Below are 26,954 nucleotides of genomic sequence, written 5' to 3' on the forward strand. Positions count from 1 at the left end.
CTCTCCCTCTCCTCTGTAATCTCCTTAGTGAAAAGAAAGTAAAACAATCTTCCATTGATTATGTACATTAGTCATCTTCACCGATTGGTGAAAGAAGAAATGAAAGGTTTCGACGATTTATTGCTCCTATTTCATTTTACGTATCATTTTCTGATTTGTTTACAAATCTGGAGTTTAGTATGTTTGACTAAGATTTACCTCTTCAACTTCTTTAATTGATTTAATCGAAAAGATTTCAATATCTTTTGGGTCAAACAGTACTCCATGCAAATGAAAATCTGATAAGATTGATCGACGTAAACAACCTTGACACTCAAAAAGTAGAAAAAAAAGATTTTGACAGAATTCTATTGGGAATTTTAATAAGTGCATAATAATAGGGGAATGAAACCACAGAGGAATTTAATAGCTTGTTGGCCAAACTTCTTAAATCAGTTTATTTTGAGAAGTATTATTTTTAAAAGTGTTTTTCAAGAAAAAAATAAGAGTGGGTTGCTCTAGTGGTAAGCACCCTCCACTTCCAACCAAGAGGTTGTGAGTTTGAGTCACCTCAAGAGAAAGGTGGAGAGTTCTTGAAGGGAAAGATGTTGAGGGTCTACCGGAAACAACCTCTCTGTGAGCACGTGATTTTTGCCCTACTAGAACTACTCCCAAAAACTCAAAATAAAATGGTTTTGTGTTGTTTGTGATTTATTTGTATTTTGTCTGTGCATGTTTATTTCTACTTTAATTAAGAAAAATACAAAAATATGTGTTGCATGTGCATTTAGGATTTAATTTTACAATTTAGGAATTAATTAAACAATCAAGTTTGTTTTACAAAATGGAAAAATCACAAAAATATGTACTTTGCATTTTTAGCATTTAATGTCCAAATTGTGTGATTTTATCTTTATTGGTGTTTAATTTCGTGTGATAATTATTATTAAGAGCTAATATTTTAAGTTAATTGTCGATTTTATAATTTAATTTAGGATTTTTAGGTTTATAGTTTTGAAAAATTAGTTTAAAGAAGTAAAAGAAAGTAAGAACAAAAATAGCAATGAAATCGGACTGGGCCATCCCTTAATTTGAACCAATCAGGCCCAAACCCTCACACACCTCACATGCCCAATCCAGGCCCAAACCGGCCGGTCCCAGATATATCCAAACGATGTCGTATCTGGATAATAGATCCAAGCCGTTGATACGACTTGATCCAATGGTCCAGATCACCCCATCCTCACCCGGTCTAGCCCGACCCGCTTTACATTTAAACTAACCCAACCCCCGCTTAAAAGAAACGGTGTCGTTTCTATTAAGTGTTTCATCCAGTCCGTTAATTTTAACTAATCTAACGGACTGGATCGAATCCTTCATCCACTATATATCCCCAAACCATACCCCGCCCCCCCAAGACAAACCCCCCTCACCTCTTCGTCTCTGAGCTTCAGAGACCAAACAGATCCTCCGCCTCTTACCACCGTGCTCCGCCCACCGGAAATCGCCTCACGGCGGTTCCGGTGGTCCAAACGACCCCATCTTTACACCACTGATTCCCTTCGACCTCCCCAATCAGAACCCCTAACCCTTATCCCTCGAATCCCAGCCGTTTGCTGTGAATATTAGATCGAAAATAAGGCCGGAACCCTAGTTCGTCCAATGACCCCCAATTTCACACCACAGCTCCGCCCTGACCTCTTCTCTCCAAATCCACCCTCCCCTTCCTTCGAATCTAGTCCCAGATGCTCGAATATTGATTTTGAGCCAAGAACCCTAGCACCGCCACAAGATCCCCTCGTGGCGGCGCCTAACCTAAACCCTCCCAAACTCACACCTTCTGACCACTAGCCCACCATCGTCCCAAGTCCCCTACTAGTTTTGCTCGAATCAGAGCGGAGTTGGTCGAATCTCAAATGAAGAGCGAACCCTAAAGGGAAAGGATTGAGGTCGGGGTCGACCTTAGTCGTATATTCTTAGTCGAGAACATTCGATTAAGGTCCGTCTCGGCTTCAAACGCAAGTGAGAGTTTCAACTAAAACAAATGGAACTGGGACCGAAATTCTAAGGCATTTTTCTTTACCTTTTCTTTTATTGTTTCGTGGTTTGTCTGATTGAGATTCGTTATAGTTATTATTATTATTATTATTATTATTATTTATTTATTTATTTTTTCAATTACTTTCTTTTCTTTCTTCTCCATCGGAATTTTCTTGGTCCAGCTTTCTTCTATCAGTCAACATGTGGTTAAATAGTTTTGTCGATCAATCCGGCTTAATTGTAGTTCAGTAGTTCTGGTCAAATCATTTGCTGTTATGCCAAATTGTTTCATCTTTGTGTAATGTTTGGTCCCCTACTCCGTGACGTGACTTGGCATATGAATTCAGTTGTTCATTCAGTGTGTTTATAGTTTCATTTGCACGTATTTAGGTTTAGTGTAGAATTGTGTTAGTCTATTCCCTGAATCCCTAAACCCGTCATCTTGGTTGCAATACTGTTCGTTCTGATATGAGTTCAATTGTCGTGTGAGTTTATTGGTTTGAAGCTGAATGTGGTTCTGTTTGAGTTTGGAGTCCGAGGGAATTGAACTTGTGTTTAAGTTCAGCCTTTAGTTGATCAGTGGTTAGGATTTCTAACTTAGTTGAATCGGTTATAGCTGATGGATTTGGTACAGAATGAAAGGGGGTTGAGGTAGGATAGTAGTTCAGGGCATTCAGGAGGGTAGTTTGGGATTTGAGAAGTTTGAAATGGTTAATGAGAGTCGTCTGACAGTAAATGTACCAATATAACCATTAAACTAGTGTATTGTCCCATAATAGTGGGATGGGAATCAACAATAGCATGGGGAGGCCTAATGGAAATTTAATTAAAGTATGTACCATTGAATAAAATAAAGGAAAGACAAGGGTTAATGGGTGACAAAATAGACCTTAGTGGAGTTCTAGAGAATATCATGGGAAAAATATTTAATTAATGGGGCTTAGTGCTCCTAAGAGAGGGGCTATAGTTTGTATATAAATAGGGGCCTGGACAGAGTTAAAAGGGGGGATCAGTTTTGGAGAATAGAGAGAGAGAGAGAGAGAGAGAGAGAGAGAGAGAGAGAGAGAGAGAGAGAGAGAGAGAAGATTCAGAAAATATTGAGAGAAATAGGGAGGAGTCTTTGATCAGATTTTTTTTTCAGTTCGGAAATCAGTATTAAAAAAGAAAGAGAGAGCTTCAGTATTCAGTTTCTTCTTTTAAAGGGGTAGAACTGGAGAGATTTGAATCAGTTTGAGAGTCAGTCTTAGGACCCTTTTAGAGAATAACTGTTCCAGTGGATTTCGTAGTTCAAATTCGAGTTCAGTGGCTATTTTGCCCGGGATTTGATTGTTGGAAACTTTCTAATGTTTGATCTGTTGCTGGGTGATTTTGGTTGATTTTGGGTGCTGCCCTGGGTTGATTTACCTATCCTGTTTGATTTAAAAACTTTCCTACAATCTCTGATTCATTTCTGGGCTGAAAGTAGCTGTGTGGGTTGCTGTTTGAACTTCTGATTGCTGCTGTCTTCCCTTCTGTTTGCTAACTTCTCCATATTCTCGATTACCTTTCCAGGTACATGCTTCGAATTCCCTTGATGTAAGTTCAACATTGGAGTGAAAAATGTAGTTTTATGCCAGAGTCGAGTCCATTTGGATACTTGTAGTTATAGTCAGTTAAATGTTGTACTTATTTAATTTTTAACCAGTTGGATTGTTAACATGATATGGACTGCATGGATTTGAACTAGGACTGTTTTATATTACATGAATAATAAACGACTGTATAATTAGGACTATTTATAAGTTGTTTGGGCTGCTTAATTCCGGGATTGTTTGGATTTTGGAATATAATTTATGTAATAGTCATATTGGTTTAGTTTTGTTTCGTAGTATAATTTTTGAAATTAGAAGCAAGCTGCAAGCTGAAACAGGAAAGTATTTTTGGAATTCATGAATTTCACTTGTACTAATAAAATTGAGCTGAAATCAGTAAGTATGGGTTTAAATGTGGTTATTGATTGAGAGTGCATTCGTTATTCATATTTTGTTAAGAATTAAACTTGTATCTATGTATTCTTATAAAATTCTCTTTTATATATTTTATAATGCGTATATCTATGTAAGTTTTAGACAATATTGTCATTAGTGAGTGTTGTAGTTTAGACAAGTAATATATTTTAGTTATAATAATAATGTTATGGTACATGTTTTCAATCTGATAGTAATAGACAATTGTCAATAGTTGAAACGAGATTGGAAATTAATGGTAATGTGTTATTAAGCTAATAATTGTAATCATTGTTAATTAGTTAACTGATCAGGAAAGTTGTGCTTGGATTTGGAGATGAAAGCCGGTTGTCCCACGGGTAGGCCTTGGAGGCCCGATGCGGATTAATTATAAGTTTCTTTCTTAAAGGGAAAGTAGCTCTTAAAAGAAATTAATTAGGACTTCTTCTTTTACTTTAGAGATAATAAAAATAGCAAATTATAGTTGTTTTAGGCTTACCCTTTTAAAATAAAAAATAAAAAATAAAAAAAATGAGCCGAGCCTCGCCAAATAAAATGCATAAGTTGTGGGGCCCTCAATAAATGGTTATAATGAATACATAGAATTCGGGATGGGCCGTTTAGCAAATTTCACGGCCTTCCCCAAAATAATAACGCATTAGTCACTGTAGGCGCGTTTTTAATAACATTACTTCCCTAAACTAGGGTGCGCATTTATGCGACCCAAATCCAAATCTCAACGATGTTAAAACGTGTCCAAAATCATGGGTGCATTGATGTGACGTGGTTCAAAACGTGTTTTAATAACGTTGCAATTCTCTTTTAAAATAATAATAATAATAAAAGCGGTAAGAGTTAAAAATTTGCACATAAGTTCATAATTGTTAAAATCAGATAATTCAAGCCAAATATAATAGTTGAGCGACCGTGCTAGAACCACGGAACTCGGGAATGCCTAACACCTTCTCCCGGGTTAACAGAATTCCTTACTTAGATTTCTGGTTCGCGGACTGTAATACAGAGTCAATCTTTTCCTCGATTCGGGATTCAACCGGTGACTTGGGACACCATAAATCTCCCAAGTGGCGACTCTGAATCTTTATAATAAATCCCGTTTCGATTGTCTTTTAATTGGAAAAACTCCCTTTATTCACTCCCTCTCGGGGGTGTAGGTAAAAAAGGAGGTGTGATACTCTCTACCCCAGGGTAGGGGTAAGGTGGGGAGTTCTCAAAATTATTTTTCAAAAAAGTGCTTTTAGGAAGAAACTATTTTTCTGATTCTCAAAAACTGCTTCTATTTCTACTCAAAAATATTTTTTTCCTTTAAAGTTTGGGCAAATACTTTAATTTTTTTAAAAAAATATTTTTGGCCAAAAACAAAAACTTAGTCAAACAGACTATAAGTTGCTTTTGTTTTGGTAATTAGTTAGGCTTTTTATTAATCACCAAAGCAATTACAAATCATTAGCTTAACACAACTCAGCCAGCTACTCTCAAAGAAAAGAAAACATAATCAAAGATCCCAGCTTCCTATACATTAGTGCCAGTGGCGGATCCAAAATTTTCATCAAGGGATGGTAAAATATAAATAATTAGATACCTCAAAAAATGAAAGGGAATCAATGTATAATAAATATACATAAAATAAAAAAAATTATCTAAAAAAATAGTGTAATTTTCCGACAAAGGGGTGTCGCTTGACTCCCCTTGCTTTGATGCGGCTCCGCCACTGATCAGTGCTATGTGTAGATTAAGTAAGAAACTTAGAAAACTAGCTTTTGCATTAAGCATTTCAGCTCCCCAGCAGACCTACAGCTAAAAACACATGCTTTCTCTTTTGCCACTCCTACACAATCTTTGGCCATCCCTTCAAAGACTCTTGCATTCCTCTCCTTCCATGTGGCATATATAACTTCGGCATATATCATCTTAATGAGCTTGGCCCTTGTTGTCTTCCCTTGTATATTTCCCAGTTATTGCCACCATAGAGTTGTTGTTGCACCCGCTTGCTGACTCTGTTCCAAATTGCCTGAGCATATTTGCATTCAGCAAATAAATGATTTCTTGATTCATTGTGAGCTTGACACATTGCACAGACAACTTATACATTAAGGCCCTATCTCAGCAATCTATCCACTATTAGAATTTAGAAGTCTGTCCTGACTAGGAGTGGCAAACGGACGGGTCGAGTCGGATATGGTTTGGGTCAAAAGCGGGTAATGAAAAAACGGATAAATTATCCGACCTGACACATATTTAATACGAATAAAAAAATGGGTTAACCGGCGGATAATATGGGTAATCATATTATCCATGACTTCTAGAATATGATCATTTTTGGGAGAATTCCTAGTCTTCCAAACTTGAGTAACCCCCAATTTGAGGCTTTACAAATGTAAAAGTTAAACTCATTAGTTATCAATTGGTTACCCATTGATTATCCATTTTCTAAATAGATAATATGGTTCTTATACATATTTGATCCATTTTTAAAAATTTAATATCCAACTTATTTTTTAGTGAATAATATGAGTGATTAACTGTTTTTCTTAAACCATTTTGCCATCACTAGTCCTGACAGTCACATTGTGAATAAGGCTTTTGGTCTTGCAAAGTTCTGGAACATTAATTTTCTCCACCTTCCCTTAGAATATTCTGGTATCAGTTGTAAGTATATTTGTTTAATGACACTCTTATGTTCTGTAAGTTGCTTTTCACTTAGTAATATACTAGAATTTCAGATGACGTTTGGTGTTACCTAGGGACATAATTAATGAAACTATGAAAGTACTTCATAGTACTAGATTTTGCTAAGTGCCACTTCATCCTTTATTCGTCTTCAAAAATTTTGCATATCCTAAACTAGCTTTATATCTTTTTCTTATATATCTTGCTTAATTAACACTTTATCGATTGAAATAATTAGAGTCAATTTTGAAAATAATAATAATTGACTTTTCGTACATTTTCTGAAGCTAAATATTTTAAAACCAATGAGATTAACCTGCCAAAACGACTAAATAAAATTGAACGTAATATATCTATTCCGACAGTCAACAGTACTCAAAAATTATTGAATTATTTTACTTCCGATCCCTATGTTATATTTCTAGATTTCTAATTAACGAAGGTAATCCTATTAGTATCCTTAAGGCCGTTTGGTAGAGTGCATTTGAGAAAATAATGCATGCTTTAGTTTTGTTTACTAATAATACTTTGTTTGGTACACTTTTTCAATTTATTTTAACTAATACAAGCATTAGTTATACATCCTATTTGGTATTATCCTATGTATAGTTAATGCTTAGCAAACCATGACATTAGTAATACCAAGACTATTAATGCATGCATCAACATGATTAAAGACAAAATTGTCCTTAAAGTCCCTTAAAGCTAAAGAATATAGAGGACATTTTTGTAAACAACTATTTTTTTTAAAATTATGCAATGCATTTTAATTTTTAATACACCACACCAAACAATGTATAAAAAATAATCTCTGCATAACCAATACTTACATTATTATGCATTACTAATACATCATATTCAACATTATTCTTATACACCTTTCTAAACGGCCTCTAAATGGTTTCGTTTGACTACCTTGGCCATGCATTACTTTTCCCCATTTTTCTAACACTAGCTTGACTTAAGGTCAGAAATGATTCTTTCGCTACACTCCACTTCCCAATGTCTAGCATATTTTCACTTTCTCAAACAATTTCTCAATATACATTTATTATGGATTATTACAAGTGATGCAAGTTCATATATATGAAAATATTTTTTTAACGGTTAACTTTTAGATATTATTATCAAACGATTTAATACGGTAGGGGAGATAGTGTTTCGCCAAGATAAGAGATCAAGTCCATATGACGTGAAGAAAACGTGTTATACTTTTGAGAAATAAATAAATAAATATGTTGTTAACCAACCTTTTAAGATTTTAAATAAAAGAGTTCCTACAATTCGATAACTGACACCACTAAATCTCTTTTTGAGGGTAAAAACCTGATGGGATGCAATATAAATTTCGCACAGTGGTTCTAAAAAATTGAGACTTTGGAGTAATAATAAAATTATCTTTGCATAATTTAGAGATTTTAGAATTAACAATTAATATTTGTATTAATGTAAGCTAGCCACAATTCTCACCCGTAACAGCGAGTTTTTTCGTGCATCGAACTACCCATTTTAGAGCTTCCTGCAAAGATAAAGTACTAAAAATTATTTGCTGTATCTCCTGCAGAAATGGAAAAACGGATGGTACGCGGTTCCTAGGTCAGCAAAAGCAACCTTAATGACTTTGACTTCAAGTCAGCATGCCCCCCTTCCTCTCTTGTTACGTTGGAAGTTTGAACGTTGAAGTCAATTGTAATTGTTTAGACCATGTCAACCGTTTTAATGAAGAGATCAAATTAAAATAATTGTCGAGTCCTTTACATAAATCTAAGTTATAAATATTTCTATATTTATCAATGAAATTTAATTTGTTAAAGCATAGGTTAAGGGCCTGTAAGATTTTCTTACGACAGTTTATTGGTGACCCAATAGGTTTAAGGCCCATAATTAATATTTAATTATTGATCACATCTCATCCGTCCAATCGGTTACTTGATGGACGTACCAAATTAAATGAGAACTTCTATAAATTGGTCATCTCCTCACCCATTAGGGTTACCGTATTTTTTCTATTCTCTCTTATATCACTAAAGTGGGCAGTAACGAAAGCTCGGGCAATGGGTGAGAAACCAATTTCAATTAACGCTTCTGCTTCACGATGATAGCTTACGATTCAGGTATGTTTTCTGTAACAATTTTATGTAAAATTATCATATTCAAGATCCTGGTAAGAATTAAAGTTTATGTTTACATATGGTATCATGAGCATGGATATTTAAACTGATAATTTTCGTAAAAGAAAGACTATATCATTATGTTGATGCGTACTTTTCTAATGGGATTGTAATATTTTCGAATCTGATTCTTTTAATTTGAGAATGATCGAGCACGACAGAAGATCTATTAGTTAGGTCTTGGGCGGCTATTTGGTTTTGCGCCAGCCTTATAACCGTGGCAATTGATGTCCAAATTGTGTAACTAATTACTCCACAATATTATCAATGAAGTAATGATCTTGATTTAGTAGCTATTTAAAGTTTGATACATGTTTATGTTTAAGATTTCGGTAGATGTTATACAGATTTTTCACCCCACCATTTTAAGCCTATTATGAAAGATTTTTAAGTTAATTATGACATGAGTTATTAGAATTAGACTCGTTATTGTTTTACTTGGCTATAAAGCAATTTGTTTAGGTTCTGTATAAAGTATTTGGGCAATTAAGTTAGTAAACCCATTTATTATTGTTTTTATTTCATGTATATGATTATGCTTATATAGTTTGATAGTCACCAAAGTGATCAAACTATAATGTTTAAAACATACACATACATAATATTTATATTTTATACATGTCTTGATGCTCACATAGTTTGTTAGTCACCAAAGTGATCAAACTAGATTGTTTAATATATTCACATGCATAAAATATCTCGATGCTTATTTTATGTGTGCATTTATGTTTATATAGTTTGTTAGTCGCCAAAGTGGCCAAACTAATATGTTTATAAAAAAAAATATGGATACATAAAATTATAGTTTATCCATGAAATTAATGAAATGCCTATAATTGAAAATAAATGGATAAATTAAATTTCATTATTGCTAGAACTTAAGGATTTACCCAAAGGTAAATCAATTATTCTATGAATAGTGATATGATGAGGTAAATTAATATTTTTAGTTAAATATATATTGTCTGTCCAAAGATGGTATATATATTTGGTTAAAATATTTAATTACCTATTAAAGACTAAATGACATTTAAATTATGATAGTGTGTCGTAGTATTTACCCAAAAGAGAATTGCTATATGCTATAACTATTTTGTTGAATCCATATTGATTTGTGAGCATGTATTATCTATTTTGTAGCTATTCTTTTTCATTCGCTTGCTTCGTCTGTTACTGTGTTCAAAGGATTGAACTTCTCTGAATGGCGTGAACAAGTCCAGTTCCACTTAGGACCTTCGTGAGGTTGAGATTGCAGTCTCCGTGTTCTTTGTCTTAAAACATGGTTTACCAGTTATATGAAGCAGTTTATCAGAAAGGAAAGAACTTAACTAATAGAGTACGATTTTCATGCTTGGCCTACATTAAAGGACATACTACAAAGTAAAACTAAGTCTAAGATACAACCTATTTCATTGGGAATATTTTCACCTATCAGCATACATATATAAACTATCATTCAGCTAATCTATATTGATATACACTGGGCATACATGCTACTTCTATTGTCAACACAGGAATGAAAATTATTATACAGTACATGATATCTAATGTAACAATCTATGTATGAAAGTCAACTTCAGGTCTTTTCTTTTTGTATTCATGCTCAATTTTCCAATTACATTTGACAGTGTATTGGTTGTGTACCTGGTATAGAGGACAAAAGAAGAAAGGAATGATCAGCTGGGCAGTATGCAATAAACACAGCAACAGCAGATACACAGCAACAACACAGCAACAAACCAACAACCACAAGTGTTTTCCACAGTCCACAGACAACCAGCAACAGTTTCCAGAACAAAGAAAACCAACAGATGGTCGAGCACCAAACAAGTAATCCCAGAAAAGAGTAGTGAAACAACAGAAATAACAGAGTATTCGATGCAGCAACACCAGCAGTTCAACAATCACAAGCAGCTCAATCAGGGCAAACAACAGAACTTGGCCAAGACAGCTTGACCAATATGAATTCTTCTGTAGTTTTCAGACAGTGTTTGGTTACAGTGTTTCTGGAAATTTCCTTATATTTTTCAGTTTTCTTCAACTCACAAGACCTCTCTCAAGACTAAAATTTTTCCAGCCCCTTTTAAGTTCTGAAATGGCCTATTTATAAGCCAAACGACCCAGTGCAGCTAAGCTGCCTGGATTCTCCCACTTGCAGACTGCCCATACCTCTTAAACCCCATGCCTAAGCATCTTTTTGATGCCAGCCATTTGTTCCCCACGCCTGGCTTATTCCTTTTGTTCAAGAGTATGGGTTCATTTAAGTATTCATTTTAAACCCCATACTCTTGTGTCTTGTTCCCCATTGGCATTAGTTTAATCCTAAATTAGTACCCTACTTGTCAGCTCATTTAAACTAAGTTTTTCTGTTCTTTTCAAACCCCAGACTACCCCTGTTAAACCCTGATTATTACTGCCCTAAACCCATTGCAGCATCTGTGCATTTTGAACTTCTGAAAGTTCAAATTCAGAACTGCCCATAGGCTGAATCTTTTCAGTCGTTTTGCAATACAAACAAACCCATTTCAAACAGTGTCGGGCATTCAGTTAGTGACATGGTTCGATCAGTCATATGACATTATTAGTTCATTTGATCAATTAGTTATAGAAAACCAATCGACGATGTTTATCGAGTCGACTATACTAAATACAACAGGTAATAATCAATCGTTCACATAAACAATACGTACAGGGACCCAAAGGGCATCGGACAACTTTTGTTCAATTACTGGGAACCTATATGAATTATTTATGCGACGACTATCCTAATCGAACATGTATATCACAGAATATATTCAGAACATACACAGAAAACAATCGACCAAATAAAAAGGTCTTTGACAGAGATGGAAGAAATTAAGAAAATTATCAGACAATAACACACAGTCACAACAAAGCATGCTAACAACTCAATCAAAATTAAAACAAAGAGAAGGGAAAACTTACTGAAAGAGTTTAAACCAAACTGACCCAAATCCGACTTAGCTTCGACCATTTGAGGCCGAACAAACTTTAATCAGGGTGTTCTCACACGAGAACACCTTGATTAAGGTCTATTAGACCTCAAACCCCTGTTAAGACCGGCCGGATTCCAAGGCTTGTTCGTGTTCTAGGTTTTGGGTCTTCAGATCTGGTTTTTTAGGAGTTGTGGGTAGATTCGGACCAAACCAAGCCTGGTTTGGTCACGAGGGAGGTTAGGGGAGTGTCTGGTACGAAGATGGTGAGGTTTGGTATAGGTCCGGGTTCGACTCAAATCTTCAAATGAAGATTCGAGATGAAGGAAGGTGATTCGAGGCTAGGGGTAATAGATCCATGTTCAGGAGAGTGAGGGGGTCCTAGGGTGTTCAGGAGGTGGTCATCGGCGTTCATGCCGCCGGGTTCTGGTGAAAGGGAAATCAGGGCGGCTGCTAGGGTTTGGGGGGGTTTCAGTGTTTGGTGAAGACGATGAGTGGAGGGGGGGTTCGGATAGGGGGCGCGGGGTGTTAGGTTAGGTTTATATATGGGGAGGGTGATTCAATCCTGGCCGTTGGATTGATTACAATTGATGGTCAGGATTGGGGAAGCTTAACAATACGGTGCCGTTTGGTTAAGTAGGGGGTCGGTTAAAATGGGAATGGGTCGGGTCACGAGGGCCAATAAGGGCCATCGAATCAATGGAGATGAATGACTCAGATTAACCGTCCCTAAAACGACGTCGTTTGGGTCCTTACTTGGGCAGGTCGGTCTTGGACTGGACTGGTGTGCCGGTTTTGGGCCTATTTTTGTTACATTTCTTGGGCCCAAACTGATTTTCATTCACTCTTTTCTTTTGTTTTTTTTTTCTAAATTTAAAACCAAAATGAAATAATAAAAACAATGAAATTAAAACAAACAACAATGTAACATTTTAACACAATTATCACAAAAATATTTAAGTAAGTTAAATCACAACCTAGAACGAACGATGCATATATATATATTTTGAATTTTCTTTCAACGACCGAATTACGGTTTGATTACCATGACAGACGTACTTTGTATTTTGATCGATAAGATTAAATGCAAAATGGACCGAACCACAAATGACTAGCAGTACATGTCATGAAAAATTGAAAATTTGCACAGCGAGGTCACTGGTCACTATTTTTGTTTTCTTTTGGAGTGATTGTCCGTGAAGCAAAAATCACGTGCTTACAGCTGCCCCTCTTTGCACGAAGACACGCAGGGTTTTCGCGCAAAGATAAAGCGGGAGATTTTTGCTCGTCCGAGTACTCCGTGTGAAGCATTTTTTGAAAAAGGTTTGACCGAACCTTTGCTTCAGAGGTTTCCTACATATCCTGGGCTGAACAGGAATCAGGTCAATGTAGTTCGGGAAATTTTGGTAGCTGGGACTACCGTGTGACTGTAGTGCTCGCCGCTGTTGTGCGCTGTTGCATGCTGCTGTAGGATGCTACTGCTCACTGATCTCCTTGTTACATTGTTCTGAAAAGAAAAACAAGAAGCTAAGCTAGAGTATGAGATCTCATCTATCTTCAACTTGTTCTTGTTGCCTTGCTTTCTTGTCGGCTAACGTTTTCCTCTGATGCCTTTATTTTGTGAACTTGGGGGATGATGCTGGTCCTTCGCCTTTTCTGAATGCCAGTTTTCATCACTTCGCTTGATCTGCTGGGAACATGGCCCTCTTCTTTAAGCCTTTCAATGGTTTCTTCAGCGGTATGACTTTCTTCATCAAAACTGTTATGTTGGGCATGCTATAACGTTCCCAAACTGCTTCTTCTGAGACGCGTTCCTTCTTCCTTTTGAATCGCGCGCTTGCTTTTGCAGCCTTCTGCTCCTTGGTGCTGGGGATTTTATTGTTTCCTGCTTGGGGATCTCTGTTGTAACCTTCCGTCTTCAGGTGGGGTTACTGATTCCAAAATCTAGAGCTGAAAAGTATTCCCGCATTTTACTGGTGGGCGACCTAGAACTTAAATGTATTCCCGCATTATACTGGTGGGCGACCTAGAACTTAAAAGTATTCCCGCATTATACTGGTGGGCGACCTAGAACTTAAATGTATTCCCGCATTATACTGGCGGGCGACCTAGAACTTAAATGTATTCCCGCATTATACTGGCGGGCGACCTAGAACTTAAATGTATTCCCGCATTATACTGGTGGGCGACCTAGAACTTAAATGTATTCCCGCATTATACTGGTGGGCGACCTAGAACTTAAAAGTATTCCCGCATTATACTGGTGGGCGACCTAGAACTTAAAAGTATTCCCGCATTATACTGGTGGGCGACCTAGAACTTAAATGTATTCCCGCATTATACTGGTGGGCGACCTAGAACTTAAATGTATTCCCGCATTATACTGGTGGGCGACCTAGAACTTAAATGTATTCCCGCATTATACTGGTGGGCGACCTAGAACTTAAATGTATTCCCGCATTATACTGGTGGGCGACCTAGAACTTAAAAGTATTCCCGCATTATACTGGTGGACGACCTAGAACTTAAATGTATTCCCACATTATACTGGTGGGCGACCTAGAACTTAAATAGTATTCCCGCATTATACTGGTGGGCGACCTAGAACTTAAAAGTATTCCCGCATTATACTGGTGGGCGACCTAGAACTTAAATGTATTCCCGCATTATACTGGTGGGCGACCTAGAACTTAAATATATTCCCGCATTATACTGGTGGGCGACCTAGAACTTAAATGTATTCCCGCATTATACTGGTGGGCGACCTAGAACTTAAATGTATTCCCGCATTATACTGGTGGGCGACCTAGAACTTAAAAGTATTCCCGCATTATACTGGTGGGCGACCTAGAACTTAAATGTATTCCCGCATTATACTGGTGGGCGACTTAGAACTTAAATGTATTCCCGCATTATACTGGTGGGCGACCTAGAACTTAAAAGTATTCCCACATTATACTGGTGGGCGACCTAGAACTTAAATGTATTCCCGCATTATACTGGTGGGCGACCTAGAACTTAAATGTATTCCCGCATTATACTGGTGGGCGACCTAGAACTTAAAAGTATTCTCGCATTATACTGGTGGGCGACCTAGAACTTAAATGTATTCCCGCATTTTACTGGTGGGCGACCTAGAACTTAAATGTATTCCCGCATTATACTGGTGGGCGACCTAGAACTTAAATGTATTCCCGCATTATACTGGTGGGCGACCTAGAACTTAAAAGTATTCCCGCATTATACTGGTGGGCGACCTAGAACTTAAATGTATTCCCGCATTATACTGGTGGGCAACCTAGAACTTAAAAGTATTCCCGCATTATACTGGTGGGCGACCTAGAACTTAAATGTATTCCCGCATTATACTGGTGGGCGACCTAGAACTTAAATGTATTCCCGCATTATACTGGTGGGCGACCTAGAACTTAAAAGTATTCCCGCATTTTACTGGTGGGCGACCTAGAACTTAAATGTATTCCCACATTATACTGGTGGGCGACCTAGAACTTAAAAGTATTCCCGCATTATACTGATGGGCGACCTAGAACTTAAATGTATTCCCGCATTATACTGGTGGGCGACCTAGAACTTAAATGTATTCCCGCATTATACTGGTGGGCGACCTAGAACTTAAATGTACTCCCGCATTATACTGGTGGGCGACCTAGAACTTAAATGTATTCCCGCATTATACTGGTGGGCGACCTAGAACTTAAACTTTTCTGCCCCGGTTCTTTGGTGATTTCCCTGGCGTTGCGTTTTGCTACCTTTATCAATCCTTTGTTTTCCTGCAGCAGACAAAAGGATTTAGTTAGTTTTAATCGTGGTGGTAGAGGGTGCCTTTCCGGCGGATGATTTTTCCTCTCTTCCCCTTTTCTTGCTCTATGTCCCCATAATTGGTTGGTGGGCAAACTTGCCTGCTGGGGGTCCTAGCCTGCTGGGGATTGGTTTTCAATTTATCCCCTTTTCTGCTTTCTCTTTAAGCACATGCTGTGGGAGTCTGCTTTTAACTCCCGAAACCACTCCCTTTAGGAGCTTACTTCCTCCAAAACTGCCGGGCACGATCACTGCATTGCCTGGGACCGACCTTTAAGACTGTTTGTATTATCCTGCATTGGATGAATTCCTTTTCGGTTTCTGGTAGTAAGCTTTGAAAAATCCTTTCAAGACAAATTTTTAGGAAAAGAAATAAAAGATAGAAAAGGAGAAAATCTTTCTGAACCAATATTTGGTGGGAGAAGAAACTCAGAAGAACTTATCTGGAGGAGATGACTGGTTCCCGTGATCATGACGTGCACCATAGATTTCCGACCCAGTCTATTTGTATCAATCGATTTGCCCGATGGTCTGACTTGCTGGGGTTGATAAATGAGTGTCCATTTCGTTGTGAATGTGGTAGCTTTTGTTGATCTGTCTTGTCGCCTCATAGTGCCCTTCGAGGGGTTTTCACTAATAAGACTCTATCTTTTCTCTCATCTCCTGGCACCTTATGGTGCCTGTGAAGGTTTTCACCAATAAGACTCTCTCATTTCATATCCCTCATCTTACGTCGCCTCTCGGTGCCTTTGAAGGTTTTCACCGATAAGACTCTCTCATTTTATTTCTTTAGAGGAATCGGGGTGTTGTAGATACGACCCTCTCTTCTGGAGATTCCTTTGACCATCAATTCATTCCCAGTCTTACGATCCTCTTCTTTGATGGGGATTGGTGTATTATTCTCGGCCTTATTTGCCTGACTTGGCATCTCTTGGACATTGATCGAGAGGTCTTTTGGACGTTGATGTTGGTTTTGGTGTGGGGTTAAAGAAAGGCTATAAAAATAAAAATAATTTGATGGGTGAGGTGCTACAACTTTTTGAATCAAACCTTTGTTGGAACTTAAAACATAACCTCTGCCCCAGTTTTCTTGCTTGGGGAATTTATTTTTTACACTTATGTTGAGCTATGTGCGTTACGCACACTGTGCCTATTATGCACACTATGTACATTATGCATCCCATATTCACTATGATGCACACTATGACCGAGCCGTGAGGCGCCTACGTATCCTCTTCGAGGAATCAGGTCAAACGTAGCTCCCACAGTTTTGTATTTCTTATGATTTTATCTTTTTTTTTTTCTTTTTTTTCTTTTTTTTTATTTTCTTTTCTCTTTTTTTTTCCTTCTTTTTTTTTCTTCTTTTCATGTCTTTTCCATTAGTGATTCCAAAAGAGGGGTATGAAAGAATAACTTAAGGCTCAAAGGGGGAAGCAAGGGTTAAAAGTGTTTAGATAGAAGAAAGAATTGCCTCCGTCATCTCATTATCCAATAAATGCCAAATACAAACAAATGAACCAAAAATTGCCATAATTAAAGAAATTACGCATAATATCTCTTGACTGCATCTGAATTGATAGCCATGTCGACACATCTACCCTCGACATCTGTCAAACACAAAGCACCGTTGGACAATACTCTGGTCACGATATAAGGCCCTTGCCAATTTGGGGCGAATTTGCCTTTTGCCTCGACCTGATGTGGGAGGATCTTCTTCAATACCTGCTGCCCTACTTCAAACTTCCTGGGGCGCACCTTCTTATTATATGTTCTTGCCATTCTCTTCTGGTACAGCTGACCATGGCACACTGCTGCCAATCTTTTCTCATCTATCAGGCTCAACTGTTCCAATCGAGCTTTGACCCATTCATCATCATCAATCCCGGCTTCAGCGACAATTCGGAGGGACGGAATTTCGACTTCCGCTGGTATTACGGCCTCAGTTCCGTACACCAACAAATAAGGAGTTGTGCCTATGGAAGTTCGGACGGTAGTGCGGTAACCCAACAAAGCAAAGGGTAATCTCTCGTGCCATTGTCTGGACCCTTCCACCATTTTTCGCAGTATCTTCTTGATATTCTTATTGGCTGCTTCGACTGCTCCATTCGCCTTGGGACGATATGGGGTGGAATTGCGGTGTGTAATCTTGAATTGTTGGCATACCTCTCTCATCAGGCTGCTATTAAGATTCGCACCGTTATCCGTGATGATCACTTTTGGGATCCCAAATCTGCAGATGATATGGGAATGCACAAATTCCACCACTGCCTTTTTAGTTACTGACTTGAAGGTTTTAGCCTCAACCCATTTGGTGAAGTAATCAATGGTCACTAGAATGAATCTATGGCCGTTGGATACTGCTGGTTCGATAGGTCCAATGACATCCATGCCCCATGTTACAAACGGCCAGGGTGCTGACATCGTATGTAACTCTGTTGGCGGAGAATGAATCAGATCTCCATGTATCTGGCACTGATGGCATTTCCTCACAAAAGTGATACAGTCGTGTTCCATGGTGAGCCAATAACACCCTGTTCGAAAGATCTTTCTTGCCAATACATATCCGCTCATGCATGGCCCACAAACTCCAGCATGTACCTCTGCCATAACCGTCGTGGCTTGACCGGCATCTATACATCTCAACAGTCCCAAATCCGGGGTTCTTTTGTACAATACTCCTCCGCTAAGGAAGAAACCATTCAACAAACGCCGAAGGGCTCTTTTTTGGTCTCCAGAGGCGTGTTCTGGATATATCCCCATTCTGAGGTATTCCTTGATATCTTGAAACCAGGGCTCGCCATCTGCTTCTTCTTCTATGGCATTGCAGTAAGCGTGCTGATTACGGACCTGGATGTGCAGAGGATCAACATACATCTTGTCAGGGTGGTGCAGCATTGACGCTAAGGCGGCCAAGGCATCCGCAACCTCATTGTGAACTCTCGGGATATGTTTGAACTTCACCGATCGAAATCGCTTGCTCAGATCATGCAAGCATTGTCGGTATGGTATGAGCTTTAGATCTCGTGTTTCCCATTCACCCTGAATTTGATGTACCAAGAGGTCCGAGTCTCCCAAGACCAAGACGTCTTGGACATCCATGTCAGCAGCCAAGCGCAGACCTAGAATACAAGCTTCATACTCGGCCATATTATTGGTGCAATAGAAGCGTAGTTGAGCCGTAACAGGATAATGGCGTCCTGTTTCAGAAATGAGTACTGCCCCTATTCCAACCCCTTTTGCGTTTGCAGCTCCATCGAAGAAAAGCTTCCAACCCGGTTCCTCAGTTAATTCCATCTCATTTGTATGCATTACCTCTTCGTCGGGAAAGTACGTTCTTAAGGGCTCGTACTTTTCATCAACGGGATTCTCTGCCAAATGATCGGCCAGCGCCTGGGCTTTCATGGCTGTCCTCGTCACATAGACGATATCAAACTCTGTGAGCAGAATTTGCCATTTTGCCAACCTTCCCGTGGGCATAGGTTTCTGAAAGATATACTTCAATGGGTCCAAACGGGATATGAGATAAGTAGTATATGAAGACAGGTAGTGTTTCAACTTCTGAGCTACCCAAGTTAGGGCGCAGCATGTTTTCTCGAGTTGAGTGTACTTGACCTCATGCACTGTGAATTTCTTGCTAAGATAGTAGATGGCCTGCTCCTTCCTTCCTGTGTCATCATGTTGCCCCAGTACACAACCAAATGAATTTTCCAAGACCGTCAGGTAAAGAATTAAGGGCTTCCCAGGCTTAGGCGGGACCAATACGGGTGGATTAGACAGATACCCTTTGATTTGGTCGAAGGCCTCCTGACACTCTGCCGTCCAACCTACCGCAGCATCCTTTCTCAGCAGCCGAAATATGGGCTCACAAGTTGCGGTGAGTTGAGCGATGAACCTGCTGATGTAATTGAGTCTACCCAGCAAACTCATTACCTCTGTTTTGTTCCTTGGCGGTGGCAAATCTCGGATGGATTCAATTTTGGACGGGTCTAACTCAATCCCCCGTCGACTGACGATGAATCCTAGCAACTTTCCTGATGGAACCCCGAATGCGCATTTGGCCGGGTTAAGCTTGATATCATACCTCCGGAGTCTTTGGAAAAATCTCCTTAGGTCTGCTACATGGTCCTCCTGACGCCAAGATTTGATGATCACATCATCGACGTACACCTCGATTTCTTTGTGTATCATGTCATGAAACACAACACTCATTGCTCGCATGTACGTTGCCCCGGCGTTATTTAACCCGAATGGCATTACCCGATAGCAGTAGGTTCCCCATGGCGTAATAAACGTTGTCTTTTCCGCATCCTCCTCGTCCATTAAGATCTGATGATAACCCGCATAGCAATCTACAAAGGATCCGATATCGCGCCCAGCGCAATTATCGATCAAGATATGGATGTTGGGCAATGGAAAATTGTCCTTGGGACTTGCTTTGTTGAGGTTGCGGTAGTCGACGCACACCCTGATTTTTCCATCCTTCTTTGGTACTGGTACCACATTGGCCAACCACTCGGGATATCGAGTGACCCGAATGACCTTTGCCTGCAACTGCTTAATCACTTCTTCTTTGATCTTTACACTCATTTCTGTTTTAAATTTCCTTAGTTTTTGCTTGACCGGAGGGTATGCCGGGTCAGTGGGCAATTTGTGAACCACTAAATTGGTGCTTAATCCAGGCATATCGTCATATGACCATGCAAAAACATCTTTGAATTCCATGAGGGTTTTGATCAATTCTTCCCTGACATTCGGCTCAATGTGGATGCTAATTTTGGTCTCTTGGACGTTATCAGCGTCTCCTAGATTCACAGCCTCAGTGTCATTTAGGTTAGGCTTGGGTTTCTCTTCAAATTGGCACAGTTCTCGGTTTATCTCTTCGAAGGCTTCACCTTCGTCACATTCAGATTCATCATCACAAACGACCTCTTGCATCATTGAGTCGGATTCAGATTGATTTATTAGACTAGGTCGAAGATCCGCTGTGCATGCCATGTCATTAGAACCAGTAAAAAGAGAACTGTTCAGAAAGAAAAAGAACAAAACAAAATTAAAATGGGACAAAAGAAAAGAACTTTATTAAACTTGCGGGATAAAAGGGTTCACACTTTTACAAAAACGAAAGTAAAATTTGGATTACACCCTTGAATAATCCGAACAAACAAACAAACAAAACATAAATCAAAGCCTACTACCAAGACTCCCCTCGGACAGGAAGAGGAGTAACTGTCCAATTGTTGGTCTTGGTCTCAGGCCCCACAAACTGTATCTCTGTTCCGCTGGAACCTTCTCCAGCTTCCACCATACTGACATCCGCGAACAGCCTTTCAAAACTCTGATTCAGGTCCTCATTGATACCGATCAACGGTCCTAGAATCTTTGGGACCGGTGACCCCTTGGCACTTGCTTTAACAAAAGACCTTGAGAGACGTGGCACCGGCTTAGGCAGAAACCAGACCCTCTTCTTCATTTTTCGCGCTTGCTTCCTATCTGCTGCGGTTGGTTTGAACCCCAATCCGGAAGTTTCCAGATTTTTAGGTAAGGTGACAGGTTGGACAATCCCTTGAAGTTCGACTCCCAGGCCTTTTCCTGGTACAAATCCATTACCTAGCATTTCTGCGACCATCATGACTGTTGCGGCAGCTACCCTAGGGTGCGGGATGATTTCTCCTTCAGAAATTTTGTTGGCCGACCCTGTATCAAAAATCTGGTAGACCCAAGGACCTTTGTCATCAGCGGTCTCTATGAAAGGTACAATGGCTCCGCCCATGGTGCACGTTGTGTCCTCGCCGTGTAACACGACCTCTTGTCTTTCCCACTCGAACTTCACCATCTGATGTAGGGTGGAGGGCACTGCTTTGGCTGCATGAATCCATGGTCGTCCTAACAGCAGGTTGTAAAATACTGTGGCATCTAACACCTGGAATTCCATGGTAAACAGTACTGGACCGATGGTCAGTTCAAGTACAACATCCCCCACAGTGGCTGTTCCGTTTCCGTCGAACCCTCGGACACAGATACTGTTCTTGTGGATCGTTCCGTGGTCGATCTTTAGTTGATTCAGGGTAGATAGTGGGCAAATATTGGAACTTGAGCCGTTATCCACCAGTACTCGAGTTACCACCGAGTCTTCACATTTGACAGCTAGGTACGAAGCTTTATTATGCTCCGTACCTTCCATTGGCAGGTCATCATCTGAGAATGTTACCCTGTTCACCTCGAAAATCTTGCTTGTAATGGTTTCCAGGTGGTTTACAGAAATCTCATTGGGTACATGAGCTTCGTTCAATATCTTCATCAAAGCCCGTCGATGCTCCTCAGAATGGATCAGTAATGACAGCAACGAGATCTGGGCCGGTGTTTTTCTCAGCTGTTCGACCACGGAGTAGTCCTGCACTTTCATCTTCCTCAGGAACTCCTCAGCCTCTTCTTCGGACACAGGTTTCTTGGTTGCAACTGGGTTGGTTCTTCTTAGCTCCACCGGAGCAAAACATCGACCTGATCGAGTCAGTCCTTGCGCTTCACAACTAACTTCTTCTACCTGTTTTCCTTTGTACATCACCACCGCCTTTTCATATTTCCAAGGCACAGCCTTGCTATCAATCATCGGCAGCTGGACTACAGGCTTTACGGTGACCAGTTCTCTATATGCCCCCTTTAACACAACAGCAGGTGCGGGCGGAACCCCTGATATTACCAACTTGTTTGGCTCGGGTTTGCTTGTTATGGCGGACGGGCTCTTTCCCAATATCACTACTGGCTTGACGCTTTCTTCCTGTGACTGTACCCTCGTTCCCCCACTGGTTGAGACTTCCTTCGGGGCGGCTTGGATCATCATCACTGTTTGTGAGGTTTTTTTCAACTCTCCTCCCTCATACACCAACTCAATCATGTGAGTCTTGTGGTGCGCTGGTAGTGGGTTTTGGTTGATGTTAGGAGCTTCCGATGTCTGGAACTCGATCTTATTGGTGTCAATAAGATCCTGTATGGCATGCCTCAATTTCCAACACTTCTCGGTATCGTGCCCGAGCATCCCTGAGCAGTATTCACAACTTATTGATCGATCCAAATTCTGAGGTGGGGGATTTGGTTCTCGAGTCTGGACAGGACTAACCAAACCCAATTGCCTCAACTTGTGGAACAAAGCGGTGTAGGTTTCTCCCAACTCCGTGAAAGTTCTCTGTTTCCGCAACCTGTCATTCCTAGCATCTGGATTTCCCCGAAAGCCTGCCCCTGGAGGGTTTCTATACGCCCTTGGTGGAGGGTAGGTGTTTTGTGGTGGCGTATATATGTTCTGGGGAACCGGCACGCGCCATTGCGGGCGAACCGGAGGCTGGGTGTATGCCTGGGCCTGGTGTACGGAACAATGTGGTTCTTGAGGTGGATAGAAATTTTGTGGTGGGTTGTATGGGTAGTTTGACCTATGAGGTCTGGGTTGGTTGTAGTGCGGCCTGCTAGCCCTAGACCAACTGCCTGCCTCGATCGTGGCAACCTCTTCTTTCTTTCTTCTCAGCGCACCCCCCGTGCCGCTTTGAATAGCCTGGATTGTGGCCTTGAGTGCTGAATAGTTTAAGATTTTGTCAGAACTTAGACCTTCTTCTATCATGACCCCTATCTTGACCACCTCGTTGAAAGATTTTCCAACCGTTGTCACCAAGTGACCAAAGTAGGTTGGATCCAATGTTTGCAAGAAATAATCCACCATCTCTCCCTCTCTCATGGGAGGATCGACTCTAGATGCTTGTTCTCTCCAGCGGAACCCGAACTCGCGGAAACTTTCCCCGGGTTTCTTCCCAGTTCTTAATAATGTGAGACGGTTAGGGACTATCTCGAGATTGTACTGGAAATGACTTGCGAAAGCCTGGGCCAGATCATCCCAAGTATACCACCTACTGGAATCCTGCCTGGTATACCATTCTAGTGCAGATCCGCTCAGACTTTGGCCGAAATAAGCTATCAGCAGCTCATCCTTTCCGCCTGCCCCTCTCATCTTGCTACAGAATCCCCGCAAATGTGCCATGGGATCACCGTGCCCTTCATATAAATCAAACTTAGGCATCTTGAACCCAGCCGGGAGTTGGACATCTGGGAAAGGGCATAAATCTTTGTAAGCTACGCTGACTTGATTGCCCAGTCCGTGCAGGTTCCTGAAGGACTGCTCCAGGCTTTTGAACTTTCTCAATACCTCATCCTGTTCAGGGGCCTTGACCGGCTTCTCAATCTCCGCCGGCACTTCCAAATGTGGATTGTAAGCCTGTGGCTCGGGAGCATGAAACGTAGGCTCGGGGGGATAGTATTGTGTATCGTGAGCCTGAAACAATGGCTCACTGGTCGTTCTTTGCAAATGGACTGATGTTGGTCCCACAAAAATGGGAATATTGGGTGTTGGGAGAGGTTGTTGGGGTGGTGGAGCTTGGGAATCATGAGGGCTTCTTTCTTGATGATAAAGGGGATTTGGGCGGCTTGTGGAAGGGCCAGAGTGAGGGTATTCCGGCATGTGCCCCAGTGGTTCAGGGCTCTTTTGGGCTTTGGCTAGGGCTAGCTGCATTGCATTCATCTCTAGTCCCATCCTTTCGATCTTTTCCATTGCTTCTTTTAACAACTAGCTCATCGGCCTTTCTTCCTTATTACTATTCTCTGAAGTAGTCATGCTTGTTGCTACCGGTCCTTTGGATCTGGTTTGGTATGAGTGTGTTGCCAGAGTTCTTTAACAACTAACTTGTCTGGTTCAGACAACAACAAACTTCGTTAGCGTTAGAGTTTAACAGATTTGATCATAACACAAAGAGGATGCAATACTCCTAGGCAGTTAACCGTTTCTACATGCTTTGCTTCGAACAACATGCGTCATTCCGGCTTGCTCATTTGCCCCCTTTTTATTTATTTGTATTTTCTTTTCTTTCTTTATTAAAAGCGGTCGAATCATATGGGGATTGCCTACGTATCATGTCCCCGCGCGAATCAGACCAGGCGTAGTTCTGCCTCAAAGTAAAGACACATAGAAATTCTTCTGGAATCACTTAATTTCATTATCGAAATTTGCTATTACACATTACTTCAAATAACAATAGCAAAAGTACAGACTCCACGGTTTTAAACTTGGTTCGAAGAAAAGAAAACAACATATGGGAAAACAACAAAAGCCAAATAAACAGGACTTGACCAAAACTAATTCTCCAACTTAAGGTCCCGCGAGGCATCATTCGGCCTTTCCGCGGCTCTAGGTGTAAGGTCTCTTTGTAGGCTCTTCAACTCGTTCATAATCCGGTGGACGCAGCCCATGATGGAAACAAGGAGGGTCTTCCGAGGTGTTCGCTCACATGCCAGGCATTTCATGTAGATGTAATGCCCGATTTCGTCAATCCTTGCTCGAATGTTATCCCTTTCACTGAACAACTGCCTGATTTGTCGGTTCTTCAATCCCAGTGCCTGAGCATTGTCGGCAAGTCGATCCTGGAACAACTCCATTTGTCTTTCCATGCAGGCCATTGCATCGTAGCACTGTCTTCTGTCGGCCTGGGCGTCTCGTGCTTGTTTGATGATCCGATCATGTAGAGTGGAGTTCGTCTCCCTTAATATCCCGACGCTCATTTCATAATCCCTTATGACCTGTTGCAAACGCTGCTTCCGGGCCATTGTGTATTTTGCCCATCTGACCTTCATCCTTGCTATGCAAGATTTTGATTGTTCTAATTCTTCTTGGCTCTGGATGACCTGACTTCTCAAACTTGCTATCAATCTTTCGTCAGAGCGACGCTTCTGTCGGTCAACGTTACTCTTACTGGCTTGGCGAAGGCGGGCCTTCAAGGTTTGGTTTTCTTGGGCTAGCTTGTTTCTTTCAGCCTGCTCCGAGGCGACTTGCACATTGTTCTCAAATACAAGCCTTTCGACTTGTTGCTTTAGCTTCCCGATTTCAACCCGGTAACCTTCCTCCCTTTTTAACCATCCCCATTGCTCTTGTGAATCATCTGTGAAGTGTTGGACGTGGGCCCTTTTAGCAGGTCTTTGCCGAATCTGAAACCTTCTTTCGAACCAAGCATCGTACTTTGGGTCTACCTCACCTTTAGCTAGTTCTCGCACCATGGTCTTGGGCTCCAAGAATCTACATTCATGCCACAGTTTTCTAATCTTCCCCTCGGGGAATATGACTCCCGGGCTTAATTCCAAGGCATGCTTGCTCAGATCTTCATCAGTAGGGACTACTTGAAACCTGCCCAGTTGTCGTAATACCCGATGAGGGGCATATGGCTGGATGCTGCGAAGCCCCATTAAGAGAACATGACATTCTTCAGCCGACATGTAGATCACCTCAGTATCAGTCAACCAACCGAATGCCCATTCAATTTGGTCAGCTGTTGTTGACCTTAACCGTGTAAACCATGCTTCGACACCTTCAGGAAATCTGGCGCCTGTCATGCGCTTCTTGAATCCGCTGATACAATTCCTCTCGGTCAACCCGTGGTTCATGTATCCTACTCGGTGATGGAGATGTTCCTGCATCCATAGCTGAAGTAACAGGTTGCAACCTTGGAAGAACTTGCCTCCTTCTCGGCATATAGTCAGAGCCCGGTAGATTTCGGACAAAATCAAAGGAACCACAGTACTATTGGTTCTTTTGATTGCCACGTCGGCCATCCCTACCAGACCTATCTCTATCTTTTTATCCTTCCTTGGACAGACCATGACTCCCAAGAATGCTGTGATAAAAGCCAAAGTACGTCTTGCTTCCCATTTGTTTCTGTTCCCGCCGTGAGTTAGCCCAAGGTTCGGTTCCTCGAAACCCTGCGGGGTTCCGTACCGCTGATACAAGAAATGGAGATCACAACATCCTCTCGATAAATCGTCATGTTGTACCTTCCGACTAATGCTTAGTAGATCCAGAAACGCATGCGGAGACACTGGCCTTGGCGAAAGCAAATATTGCCCTCTTAACCTCTCATTCAATCCCGCATATCCGGCGACTTCCTCAAGTGTTGGTGAAAGTTCAAAGTCAACAAAACGGAATACATTGCGGGTTGGGTCCCAAAATGGTATTAGAGCTTCAAGAATATCTGTCCTCGGCCTAACACCCAACAAATTTACAAAACCTCCCAATATTCTTCCTACTACCCCTTTGCTATCGGCTTCCAAGTCATTCCACCACATGTGGAGTTGTAGAGGGACCTCGCTGAGGGCCGAGAATGGTTCATTTTGCTCTGTGCTCATCCTGCACATTTATTAAGGTGACCTTTTAGGCGAAAACAAAAACCTTTATTTTGACTCTAAACAAAAAATCTTTGAACACAAAAACAAACAATATATGTATTTATATACATGTG

Source organism: Nicotiana sylvestris, chromosome 7, assembly GCF_000393655.2.
Source record: "Nicotiana sylvestris chromosome 7, ASM39365v2, whole genome shotgun sequence".
Taxonomy (NCBI): domain Eukaryota; kingdom Viridiplantae; phylum Streptophyta; class Magnoliopsida; order Solanales; family Solanaceae; genus Nicotiana; species Nicotiana sylvestris.